The 14217-nt window shown below is 44.3% G+C and overlaps 1 long non-coding RNA gene across 1 annotated transcript in view; it reads right to left on the bottom strand.

Moving 5' to 3' along the window:
- LOC144679318 (uncharacterized) overlaps positions 1-14217 on the bottom strand; it is a 55191-nt gene that overhangs the window by 16519 nt on the left and 24455 nt on the right. The window lies entirely within an intron of this gene.

Genomic DNA, 14217 nt, shown 5'->3' with positions numbered 1-14217 from the left:
TCTCATCACGTTCCATTCACTTATCTTCATGTAGGCCAAACTCACCCACAACCGAGGGATGATATCCCAGGCTGGAGGAGGGACTGCAGACATCCAAGAGCTGTCCCAGTGTGAGGAGGATGTCGCCCAGCTTGCAGGCGAAGACAAAAATTGTTCCTGTGGGGAAGGCAAGATCGGCCTCTCCCAGCAAGCCAATACAGATAAGCCCACTGTGAGTCGGCCACATCCTGTTAATCACAGTGAGTGATTATTGTATTTCAGCCTGGTTATGACTCTAAATCTATCTTCTCTCTCTTACAGTCACCTGCAGGCCCAGACAGGCCACCAGACCAACCATAAGTCCCAGCCCCCAGGCCACCTCAGAGGAGGATACTAACGGTTCATCAGATGAAGACCCATCACTGCGTTCACCTGCATCCTCCGCCAGCTCAGAGACACAGATCCGGTGGGTCACAGATCTGCATTAGGCTCAGGGTTACATTCTGGAGAACACCTCACTGACACATCTCCACAGCAGTCGGAGGCAGTGAGAGCTCAGGTCTCTGGCATTTGGAGGACTGCTGGAGATTAGGCACCAGCTGAGTCTGGGTCAGATGATGAGCCTCTGCAAGCGGCCATCTCTAACATGCTGGAAATGCAACGACTGACAGCGGAAAATCAGGCGGAGTTGTGAGAGGGTCAACAGGCCAGAGCAGAGGATGGAGGAGACTGCCTGCATTCTCTCTGATGTCATGGCTTCAACATGCGAGCACCTCGAGGTCTCCATGGGAAGAGTGGCAGCCACTTGGAGACCATAGTCCAGCAGATCCTGCCGGATATGCACTTGGACCTACACTCCATTGGTATAGGCATTGGTTGGATCTATCAGTGGCTAGGGAGGGGGAGGTTGGTGGTAGGGTGACGGGGCACTTGACCTCCCTCCAGGAACCCCGTCTCTTCGGGTAGTCAGGCAGGGGCCCCATGACACTCATAGTGAGGAGGACCAGCAGCTGGAGGCCCCGGGACCATCCACCAAGGTGACCCTGAGAGTGTCCAGCCGCTTACAATCCCCTCTGCCTGTGACCCCATCACCTCCAGCTGTACAAGCCAAGGAGGGTGTACCTGCCCCACAGCAGGACACTAAAAGAAGCCTAGGGCCCTCCAGGTCTTAGCCCTCTAGTGGATGCCTGCCAAATTCATCAAAGACAAAAGGGTGCAGCAATCAGCAGGCGGCCTCCACCTCTACTACAGATGTAGGGGATGCACCAAGACAGTAGAAGTAGGGTTAGAAAAATTAAGAAGCTTTGAAATCACTTTCTGGGTCATGGGTGTTCAATCACTGTTTATATCATGCATCATTGTAAATACATTTGCTGTTCATGAGAATGGTCTCGTCATTTGAAAGCATCCTGCTTACACATCTATGTGCCCTCTTTTTGCGAGGGTGGAGCCAAGCTTCCACTCAGTGTTTGCCTCCCTTTGTGAGCCTCACATTCACGTAATGTGTAGCTGACTCATGATAGTTACTCTACCCTTGTGTTATGTCAGGGAGATGTGTCAAACTCTTTACTGAAAGTGTCTGCACTTTAGTAACCTTTACTCCTTACCAGACAACATGAAGTTAGATCTGCTCACTAGCCTTGGAGGGTTAGCTGCAATTGTTTCTCAAAGTGGAAAGGCTGCCTTCACTAGTGGTGCCAAAGCACAAGACCTGCAGCCATGGCGATCTCTCCAGCCATGCGGGATCTCAGTGTCCGGTGAAAGTTTCTCATTAAGGTGGCGACGACGACATCAATTATTTAACACAGCGTTTGAGCTGTTGTGATGACTTTCACTTTCCAGAGCGCATGGATACAGGGTTCACCTCTGACCTTTCCAAAGATTAGGGCCTAGTCAATCATGAGAATTGAAGGCACAAAGCCGAATGCTGACCTTGCCCTCGACGTCACTGGTTGTAAAGGCCTTTCTGTGCATTGGCATGGCACTAAGGGACATAGCAAGGGATCCCCCCTTTGAAGCGCCAGTTTGTGAAGGGGGGAACAGACCATGATTATGCAGAACAGCCTCTATGGCGAGCACTGCAGAGCCGCACTTCAGTGGTTTAAACATCGGAAGTGCACCTTCCGGATGCCAATGTTCTGTTCAATGATGGATCAGGTCGAACTATGCGCCGGTTTGTTTCTCTCCTCCGAGGCACTTTGAGGACAATGCATGGGTGTCATGAGCCATTGTTTCAGCAGGTACCCCTTATCCCCAAGCAGCCAGCTCTGTAATCATCGAGGCTTTTCGAATATAAGGCACCTGGGAGTGACTCAGGATGTATGAGTCAGGACTCCCAGGGTACCTGGCACAAATGTGCATGATGTGCTCCTGATGGTTGCACACCAGTTGAACATTCAGGGAGTGGAACCCTTTCCTGTTAATTAAAATCAGGAGCTGCTACTGTGCAGCTCTGAAAGCCACATGTGCATTCGATTGCACCCTGAGCTGTGGGGAAGCCTGTGAAAGCTGCAAACCCCAGAAATCTAGCAGTTAGGCTAGCTTCATCGAGTGTGAACTTCACATCATGATAAGCCTTACGAAAGCACATTAGAGGCTTTCATTGATGATCTGTCAGATATGCAACAGCTTTGCTTCCTTAACCACTGCCAGCATTTTCCATTCTCACATACCTCTCTGTTAATGCTCAAATGGAGCAACTGTATTGTGAAGCCAATGACTCCCACAGTCTCTCGTTAAAGCACACCAAAGGCAGTGGCTCCAATTGCACCTTCTCAAGGAACTCTTCCTCTTTTCTCTCAGTTCTGACTCAATTTCAGCGTTGTGATTCTCAACAGTTTGAGGGTGCCCCTGACAGGGCCCCTCATTCCAGCCATGGGCTCCTCCCACACAGCCTCACACCCACCCATGCAAATTTTTTTCCAGTTTTGATTTTAAACTATGCAACAACTTTGGAATTTCAAGATGGTGTTGCTGCATTTCTACTTCAAGACCAGCTTTGACCCACTCCCCCTTTCAGTGTTCAGGTCGCTCCAGTCTTCCTGGAACCTCACAATGTGGAGGTAGAGCTTCCTCCAGTTATTCTCCAGCCTCCTCCCATAACCCTGGATCCCTTTGTAATTGTGGTGGACATTCCAGTGCTCCCCATTGAACCCATCACTGTTGATGGCCCCATGCCCTATGTGGACCTCACCCCTTCGCATCTCAAGGCTGTGTGCCTGGTCACATACAGAGGAGACACCCCCCAGGAGAGCTTTTAATGCCACCCCATTACTCTTTCTCCATTTACATGCTGCACATGCCTCCCTAACCATGACTATTCCATCTGCAGCCCAGTACCAAGCCAGACAAGCCCATCGCCACTGACTGTAAGACAATGAACATGCCCTGCACACCAAGCTGTGCCTTATCCCAACTGAGCACACAGGCCTTGCCCTTCCCTATAGCGGGACTATGACGTGCATGCATAGTCCTGTAGCATGGCCCACAAAGCCCCAGGACTGCCTTTCATCTCTCACCCTGACTATGAGATCCACAAAGCCCCAGAACTGCCTTTAACCTCTCACTCGATCTCTTGGCCCCAGACCAGGGACTATGACTGTCTTTCAATGGGTTCCTCCACTCCTTCATGACTGATCACAACACAATCTGCTTTCCAAACCCCCCCCGCCCCCCACCCCCCCCGCCCACCACCACCCACCATGAGTCTCTGTGCCTCATGTCTCTCATGTGCAAGTCTTTACCCTTCCCCACCTCCATGAGGCTCTGTGTAACTGATCCCTCTTATGCAACACACACACAACCCTCCCCCCACACTCCCGCCCTTGTATTCCAGAGTCTGCATGCATCACCTCCCATTCATACAGTTTGATCCCCATCCACCCTCTTGTGTGTCTGCGTTCTAGTCTTCCATGCCGGGCTTCAGCTTCCCCAAACTCGGTCTCCCCCTGCCTGCTGTCGTTTCCTCCCACCCCTGCCGCCAAAGCCCTTCACAGCCCATTATCCAACAAGTCTCTGTTGTTCTTCCCCCGCCCCCCTGCACCACCTTCCGCCCACCCCCCGGTCACATGCTGGTCCTTGTTTCAGAGTGCAGCCCTGCCTGAGAAGCACAGCACACACTGAGTGCTGTCTTGCCTGAGTATGGAGACACCCACTGTAAACAGACCAACCCTACAGTTAAGGGACCCACCATGAGCAGACAACCCCTCAGCCCACCAACCCTCGGTCCACCATAAGTTCAGGTGGGGACCGCACCATCGCTGAGAAACCAGAGCAGCGCTGTTGAAGGTAATCTTTGAATGCTGCATTCATCTTGAAGTCATGAGCGAAATGAGGGCGGACAGTTACACGCCACTTATATCCGATCGTTATTTAGACCGGTCTAATTTCCTACTGGTGTGGCATGTAATTGGGAGGGGGAACGTGATTCCTGTGAGTTGCGTTTTTAATGAGCATTCATGACATGGTAGTGCATGCAAATGGTGTTTCTAACATGGATCAGTGGGAAACCAGGCCCGCCATCAGCCTGCCATGAAAGCGGTGAAGGGAAAATTCCGAATTGATTTCCCGCTGGTGGGGTTCCCATTTTTGGCCTCTCTCCGAGTTCTATGCTCCCACCTGGCAGGACCAGAAAATTTCGCCTCATGTGCAGTTGATGTAGTTTATATGGATTTCAGCAAAGCCTTTGACAAGGTCCCACATGGGAGACTTATAAAGAAGGCAAATGCATATGGGATACAGGGTAATTTGATAAGGTGGATTCAAAATTGGCTTAGTTGTAGGAGACAGAGGGTGATGACAGAAGGCTGCTTTAGTGACTGGAAGCCAGTGTTCAGTGGCGTACCACAGGGATCCTATTATTCGTCATTTATATAAACGACATAGATGACTATGTGGGGGGTAGGATTAGTAAGTTTGCGGATGACACAAAGATTGGCTGGGTGGTTAACAGTGAGGTTGAGTGTCTTGGGCGACAGGAAGATATAGACGGAATGGTCAAATGGGCAGATAAGTGGCAGATGGAATTTAACCCTGAAAAGTGTGTGGTGATACACTTTGGAAGGGGTAATTTGACAAGGAAGTATTCAATGAATGGCATGACACTAGGAAGTTCTGAAGAACAAAGGACCTTGGCATGTGTGTCCATAGATCTCTGAAGGCGGAGGGGCATATTAGTGGGGTGGTGAAAAAGGCATATGGGACACTTGCCTTTATCAATCGAGGCATAGATTACAAAAGTAGGAAGATCATGTTGGAGTTGTATAGAACCTTGATGAGGCCACAGCTGGAGTACTGTGTGCAGTTCTGGTCGCCACATTATAGGAAGGATGTGATTGCACTGGAGGGGGTGCAGAGGAGATACACCAGGATGTTGCCTGGGATGAAACATTTAAGTTATGAAGAGAGGTTGGATAGACTTGGGTTGTTTTCATTGGAGCAGAGAAGACTGAGGGGCGACCTGATCGAGGTGTACAAGATTATGAGGGGCATGGACAGGGTGGATAGGAAGCAGCTGTTCCCCTTAGTTGAAGGGTCAGTCACGAGGGGACATAAGTTCAAGGCAAGGGGCAGGAGGTTTAGGGGGGGATGTGAGGAAAAGCATTTTTACCCAGAGGGTGGTGACGATCTGGATTGCGCTGCCTGGGAGGGTGGTGGAGGCGGGTTGCCTCACATCCTTTAAAAAGTACCTGGATGAGCATTTGGCACGTCATAACATTCAAGGCTATGGGCCAAGTGCTGGTAAATGGGATTAGGTAGGTATGTCAGGTGCTTCTCACATGTCAGTCCAGACTCGATGGGCCGAAGGGCCTCTTCTGCACTGTGTGATTCCGTGATTCTGTGATGTCTCTGTAATGGCTATCATATCATACTGAAAGGGTGCTGCGTTATCACATGTACACTAAGAAGAGTGGGAGAGTTGTCCCAGTGTCCTGCCAAACATTTATTTCTCAACCAATATCATCAAAACAGAATATTTGGTCATTTATCTCCTTGCTGTTTATGGGACATTGCTGTAGGTAAATTGGCTGCCACATTTCCCTACATTACAACAGTGACTACACTTCAAAATTACTTCAGTTGATCCGAACCACTTTGAGATGTGCTAAGGTTATAAAGGGCGAAAACATAAATAAGGATAAAGTGTTTCCACAGGTAGGAATGTTGCTGATCAGAAGGCACAGGTTTAGGATAATTGGCAAAAGAACCAGAGGTGAGATGAAGTGAATTTTTTTTCAACATTGACACTTACTATGATATGGAATGCAGCACCTGAAAGGGTGGTGGAAGTAAATGCAATGAAAGCTGGCCAAAGGGTAATTGGGATGTATGCTTAGAATGGATAGAATTGCAGGGCTATGGGGGCAGAGTTGCGAAGTGGAGCTAATTGAATAGCACTAACAAAGAGTCAGCATAGGCATGATGGGTCAAATGGCCTCCTTCTGTGCCCTCTGATACTAAATGTAAGTCATTTTTTGCTTAACTCAGTTACAAATCAATATAAAAAGGTTATAAAAAAAAACTAATTTGGAATTGCAACCATTAAATGGTCAAAGATGAGCAAAGGTTTAGCCTTGGCTATGATGCCTCCACAGTTAAAGAAACTTCCACCATTCACCATCTTAGCTCACATGTGAAGAGAGATCATGTTCACTAAATACAGGAAGACTGGCATTCCTCCGTGGCAATATATCTCAGCGTGAATTGGTGCCTTCAGGAGAGGAAGGAGAAAATGGTAGAAAGTTGGAAGCGAGTTAATCCTTACTGAACAACAACTAACAAAGGACTCTATCAAGTTGTTCAGTCAGTGGCATTTTCAGCTCTGAGTCAGGAGGACCTGTGGTCAAACACCCTCCAAGTGTGAGCACCTTGAGCACATAACCATTACATTTATGGATCCTTTTCAAACCTTCTTACCATAGATGGTTTCAGTTCTCATATCTTAGATCAATCTCATGAGTGAGAGCCAATTTCACAAACCTATCTCTCTCTCTCTCTGCTTTGAGGTCTAGATAAGTGCTTGAAGAACAAACAGCAAAGCCTGTTCGGTAATGGCTTTTACACTGGTCTATCTTACGCCTCCATAAGATTTTGCTTCAGTTTTTGAAAATAATGGGTTTTACATTAGGTCTCACTTTTTTTAGTTGAAGATAGGCAGTGAATTTATTAAAGATCTAACAGATATAATACAATTATATATTTGTAGTAAAACACCTTTCACCAACTCCGAGTCAATAAAATATGTGTTGCAATTTAATGCTGACTTATTCTTGCTGCCCATCCTAATCTTTTCCTGTGAAGTTTCCAATTGGTTTCACTTACTTTTCAGCTGAATAGACAGATCCAACCATTTAAGTGCCTAGCTTCTTTGAGTTTTTCATAACTGAGAGTCAGATTCAAAATAATTGGCATTTAATTGTACAAGTCAACTCTTCTGTGTTTGTTCAGGGTTAACCTGGTACTTCTCATCCTGCCGATAGTTCAAAAATTGGTTTCAACTTATCTTGCTTTATTTGTACAATACTAGGTAGTACAAAGATCTAAACTGTAGCAATATTTTTACAACTATTTAATTGCTGTGACTGGATTTCAAGATACAGCCACTAACTAAAACTAGACAAAAATATATAATTTTTCTCACAGTGACACTGCAGTGGAGTAACTGTGAGATTGCTGCATTTGGCAGAGGGGTCATCCTTTGGAAAAGAATTCTATTGAGGCCTATTCTGGCAGTTCAGATGGAATATCAATATATTCCATGACATTTTTTGAGTTCTCCTCATGTCCTGGCAATTATTCCGGCCACAACCAACACTGCCAAAACCAGATTAACTGATAATTTGTCTGAGATGTTGCTGGTTTCACAATGGTGCCACATTATAACATTAGCCACTGCACTTCAAAAAGTGGTTTGTTGCATATGAAGAACTCTTGGACACCCCGAGAATGTTGTGAGAGACTTTATAAATGCAAATCCTTTCTTTCTACACTTCAGTCATAAGTGGAATAAGATCTGAAATTGTGTGCCTTCTACAACATGAGTCATTTCTGGATTCAAGTTTATTGACCATTGGGGTAGTATATAGCACCTTTTATGACCACCAAAGTGCTTTACAGCCAATGAAGTGCTTTTTGAAGTGTAGGCACTGCTGCAAAGTAGGAAACACAGCAGCAACGTGATAATGTGTAGAAAAGCTTTTTTGTGATGTTGATTGAGGGATAAATATTGGCCAGGGCAACAGGGATAACTTTCCACTTTTCTTTGAAGTAGTGCCATGAGATATTTTACATCCACTTGAGAGGGTCGATGGGGCCCCAGTTTAACATCTCATTTGACAGGTGGCACCTCCAACAGTGCAGCACTTCCTTAGAGCCACTGGAGTGGCGACCTTGAATTTTGTGCTGAAGACCTGGAGTGGGACTTAAACCCACAATTTTGGGACTCAGAGGTGAAAATGCTACCTACGAATGACAGATATTCTTGGACTAATTTGGAGGTAGCATGGTAGCATTATATGGCTGTCTCTATTTCAAATCTACTCACAATAGATATACCCAACACAATCAGTATGTGCTGATTTTTAACTAATACCCAGTGTCAGTTACTACCTATAATGACAAGGACTTAATAATGTTCCCCAATACCAACCCCACCCAAAATATTGCAATCTTGAAACTTCTGATGTGTATTTGTGTCCCTGTGAATATTTCAATTCATACATCCAAAGTATTTCACAAATCTGGGAAAGAACAGGGCAATGTAGCTCAATTATAAAAACAAAAAACTGTGGATGCTGGAAATCCAAAACAAAAACAGAATTACCTGGAAAAACTCAGCAGGTCTGGCAGCATCGGCGGAGAAGAAAAGAGTTGACGTTTCGAGTCCTCATGACCCTTCAACAGAACTGAGTAATATTAGGAGAGGGGTGAAATATAAGCTGGTTTAATGTGGAGGGGGCAGGGTGGGGGGAGAGAAGTTCGAGGGGATGGTGGTTGTAGGGACAAGCAAGCAGTGATAGGAGCAGATAATCAAAAGATGTCACAGACAAAGGAACAAAGAGGTGTTGAAGGTGGTGATATTATCTAAATGAATGTGCTAATTAAGAATGGATGGCAGGACACTCAAGATACAGCTCTAGTGGGGGTGGGGTGGAAAGACTAACAGGGCATTAAAGGTATAGATTTAAAAATAACCCCCTTTCCATTTCTTCCCCCTCCCTTTTGTTTTTTCCAATGATTTATATAGATTTTTCTTTTCCCACCTATTTCCATTATTTTTAAATCTATACCTTTAATGCCCTGTTAGTCTTTCCACCCCACCCCCACTAAAGCTGTACCTTGAGTGTCCTGCCATCTATTCTTAATTAGCACATTCATTTAGATAATATCACCACCTTCAACACCTCTTTGTTCCTTTGTCTGTGACATCTTTTGATTATCTGCTCCTATCACTGCTTGCTTGTCCTTACAACCACCACCCCCCCCCGAACTTCTCTCCCCCCACCCCGCCCCCTCCACATTAAACCAGCTTATATTTCACCCCTCTCCTAATATTACTCAGTTCTGTTGAAGGGTCATGAGGACTCGAAACGTCAACTCTTTTCTTCTCCGCCGATGCTGCCAGACCTGCTGAGTTTTTCCAGGTAATTCTGTTTTTGCAATGTAGCTCAATTCAAGTTTAAAGTAGCATCCAGAGGATCTTTTGTTTCTTTACTTATCTCATTACCACCTCTTTTTGTCTTGCATCATCATCCCTTTTGTCACTTAATCACTCCTGTCCTCCACCCTGTCAAACACCTTCCCTTTGGTTCAACTGTACTTTTTCCTGCCTCTGTACTTGCTTAAAAACTGCTACAACTCTACTTCTTCCAGTTCTGGTGAAAACTCATCAAACTGAAATGTTAACTGTTTCTCCCTCCACAGCTGGTGCCAGACCTGCTGAGTACTTCCAGCATTTTCTCTTTATATCTGTTTTCATTTATATTTTCCTTTCAAATCAATTCCCTTATAAATTACAATCTCTGCCACAGTAGCCATTTGTGATATGACATCTCTGCTCTTTCCTTCTTCTAATGGCAACCCTGACTCTACAGCCTTGATACTAAGCTCCTAACAATGGGTAGGGGCAAGTCAGAGGAGTCAGTTAAACCATCAAATGCGCAAAATGCATGCATTTATTGCTGCTAGTATGCCAATGCAGCTTTGAGGGAGCAGCGTTTTGTTATAGGTGCTTGGGAAGGGCGTCAAGGTCTGATTGGCTGCTCTTGTGCCTCAGAGAGTGTTAATGTATACATGGCACTACTCTGACCAACATTTCCCTCTTAACCTACACCACACATTAGCCAGTCACCCATTCACTGGTTGTTTGTGGAATTTCTAAAATTTGGCTGCTGCTTTTGCCTGTAAAGGTAATTCATTGCATATGCAATGCCTTGGGCATTTCTGAGAGACATGATGAAGTGTTATTTAATGCAAGGATTTTTTCCCTTATTGAACAGAAGCCTTAAAGCTGTTTGAGGCTTTGCTACAGACAACAAGTTTTTGTTAGAAAGATATCAGCAGTACGCCATGTGAAGAGGTCCCAGACTAACCTTGGCTCTGTGAGCTCATTCTTCCTGGTGGATGAACCAGGTGAAAAAACAAACATGCCTAAAAGCTACTTCCAATGAACATTTAAATATTTTAATACCGTCACTGTCTGCACAATGTTAAACAAAAAAAACACTTTCATATTTGGGTGCACTTACACAATATTAGCATTGCACTAATGCCAGTGCTAATTGCAATCATCAAATTTACACCTATATTTAGTAGTGCATTTACTCAATTGGCATTCTTCAAATCGATTTATTAGTAAATATCCTTCAGTTGTTCAAAAAATAAGACAAACATTTGGCATGGTAACAGCATATTGTTATTTCTCTTTCCAAGGAGAGGCTGAATCTGAAGCAAAATAAATCATTTGCTGCTTGTACAGTCATACAAATCACTCAGTCAACTAATTTAAGACTATGAATGACTCAACCAGCCAGTAAAACCAGAGATACAGACAGGGAAATCCCTTCATTTAGTTTAAAGGGAAATGTGATTGAAGCTTGGCATTTGATTGATCAGACACAGAGACTCCATTTCATACTGGAAAATATATTTTCACAGTTAGTCACTGCTTGGCCAGAAGATCTTCTTTGCTAATTGTGCGAGTTTGAACCAAAATGGAATTTTGTGATAACTGGCTGAAGAACAGGTTTCAGGCTGCTAAGGGATATAACATTATGTGTAATCACTAACCCAAATGCATCACATAAAAGTAATAAACTTGTTGCTTTCCTTACACCAGTGGAGAGAAAAATTGTCAGCTAGAATGGCCCAGATTTTGTAGTAGGGATAATGGACAAGTTATGAGTGCTCATCATTTTATGGAGTAAATCAGACACCAACTTCTGATGTCCCCACACATACAGTTATAGGTGAAAATCAGGAGCTTGTTGGCTGATTTGCCCTGCTCCTCCAGAAGCTTCACTACACTGGTACCTTGCTAAATGATTCAGCGTTAAAACACATGAAAGGTGTGAAGTTGCAATACTTAGCCTGTAGTTACCCACTAAACTTGCCAAAAAAGGTTAGGACTTGTCCGTTCAAATGTAAGGGAATTCATAGTGGAGTGATGAGCCTTAATTATTACCAAAAAACCTCTCTGGTACTGAAAATGTAATTTTACAAACATGGAGTCTCATTCCTTCAGATTTTAATTAGTGTTGGAGATTTAAATAAAGCATTTATTTTTACTTTTTCTTTTTGTTTCTTAATCCCATCTTTCTTTTTCTCTTTTTATTTTGCTTCCTGTACATGGTTTTCCATTAAATTTAATATACCAACTTGCACTTCCTAGTTTAGACCCTGCTTAATGCAATAAGAATTCTTCATTCTGATTGATTGCAGAGATACACTTCTGCTTGCCCTGTTGACACAGGTACCAGATCTCTGGAGAGGACACCACACTGAAACGGATCTCTAATAATCCAAAGTTGCTACACAAAAAAGGCCATGGAAAGCCTATGGGCAGCAGTAACTATAAGCAATGACAAGCACATTCATTCAGCGCTGACCACAAAATCCAGTCCAATCTTTACATCAGCAAGATGGAGAGGATACAAACAAGGAGCTCACATTTGATTCAGGCCTGTGCTGAGCCAGCTGATCCCATCTGGTTTAAGAGTAGGAGCAGTATGACTGGTTCCTGTTGGGAAGTATGTATGTATGTGGTAAGGACTGGGCCAATTCAATCGATTATCAAGGTTCACTGTCTATGGTTCCAGTTGAGGAATAATAAGTTTGATGAGGTAATGAAGGGTCTTTGTGAAGATAAAGGGAGAAATTGTGGGACTTCAAAATGTGGTGAGAAAGGTCAAATTTGTTTTAAAGTTAGTTTTAAGGTTACGCAAGTAATTGTTTCCACAGGCTTGAAGTGGATTGGTGCACAGTCCCATTAGGTAGGCCACAGGTCTTAGTACCACCATGGGACATATTCTACCAGATGTGTGAGCAGCAGACTTCAGGGAGACCATCACCATGTCATCTTCTCTAAACACGTCAAAACAACTTCAGTTGAGACACATAGCCGGAGCAAAAATGTGTTCTGATGGTAAATTAAAAAGAAGACCTATTTAAATAGCGTTTTTCATGACCACTCGACATCCCAGGCACTTTACAGCCAAATAAATATTTTTAAAGTGTATTCACTCTTGTAATGTACGAAACGCAGCAGCTAATTTGCACACTACAACCTCCCATAAGCAGCAATCTGATAATGACTGGATGGTAGCAGGCAGGATGGGGTCATGGGGAAGCAGGGCACCAGCAAGTGGAGGGGAGGGGGTCAGATGCAAGGGCAGGGGGGTGGCTTCCAGTGACCCCGCCCCCTCCACCCACCCTCCTGGTGTCAGGTCCCTTGATCAGTCACTGAGTGCGTGTGAACGAGAGACCCCCACTAAGAGACCACAGGCAAACCCAACAGGATTTGCTTGGCGGCTTTCGGGAGGTGTTCATGAACCATGCAAGTCCTGTTAAATTCCTGAGCCACCATTAAAACCTGGTGGGCTCAGGGATAATTGATCTCAAGTGGCTTGTTAATGAGCCTAATTGACATCCTGCCACCAGCAGGCTCCCTGCCATCAGGCCTGCTCCAATAGGCTCCGTTAAATTCCACCCAGCATCTCTGACATTGCAGCAGTCCCTCAATAGAGGGCCTGCTGCATTCGAGTTAGCCTTGATTTTTGTGCTCAAGTCCTGGAGTGGGATTTGAACACAACTTTCTAACACAGAGGCAAGAGCACTACCAACTAAACATTCAGGCACACAAATCATAGGATTATAATAAATGATACCTCAGCAATGCAACTCATAAACTAATTCCTTGGTCATGTAACTTTTAGGTCTGTGTTATCTGATATAAAATTGGGCAAAATTTTACATATCTACCATTTCAAAGAAAACCCTTTCATTTATTTAATCAGATGGTATTACATGAATCACAAGGTCACTTTCCTGGCACTAAATGACAATAAAAATCTCAGCACTGAATTTCCTTGATGCCCATTACATCATTATTGTTCCAGACAGCTATGCCATTCAACAGCAGAAGTTGCACGCAAGTTTCCTGGGCAAGTTAATTTGCATGTGAAGTGGTGTAAATTGTGACATAACCGTCCTCTATAGCACAGTAAGAAGTGCTTCAACATCTGAACACTTCAATCTTCATGAGATCACATATGTACATATGAACATGGGAACGGGAGCAGGTCATTCAGATCTTTATGCCCTGTTCTGCCATTCGATGAGAGGATCTGTATCTTAACTTCCGTCACCTGACTTGGCTCCATAGAGCTATGTAACATAAATCTGAAATCAATTTATATACATTCTTGCATAATCTATTTCAATAAACAACTAAAATTTATTTAATCAGATAACACCACATTAATCATGAGCCCACTTTTCTGGCACAGACAAACAATTGAACAACTAGACCCTGAATTTGCATGTTAAGTGGGCAAAGGAAGGGAAGATTGCAAAGTGTCTTTTCTCAAGCCGTTTAATCAAATTTTATTTCAAAGAAGGACAGGGGGTTCTCTTCAATGTCCTGTCCAATATTTTATTTGTCAACTAACATTATTAAAAATAGAAAATCTGGTCATTATCACATTACTGTTTGTGGGAGCTTGCTGTGCACAAATTGATTGC

The sequence above is a fragment of the Cetorhinus maximus genome, chromosome 4, assembly GCF_964194155.1.
Source record: "Cetorhinus maximus chromosome 4, sCetMax3.hap1.1, whole genome shotgun sequence".
In the NCBI taxonomy this organism is placed as follows: Eukaryota; Metazoa; Chordata; class Chondrichthyes; order Lamniformes; family Cetorhinidae; genus Cetorhinus; species Cetorhinus maximus.
This window is presented reverse-complemented; position numbering and strand designations above follow the sequence as displayed.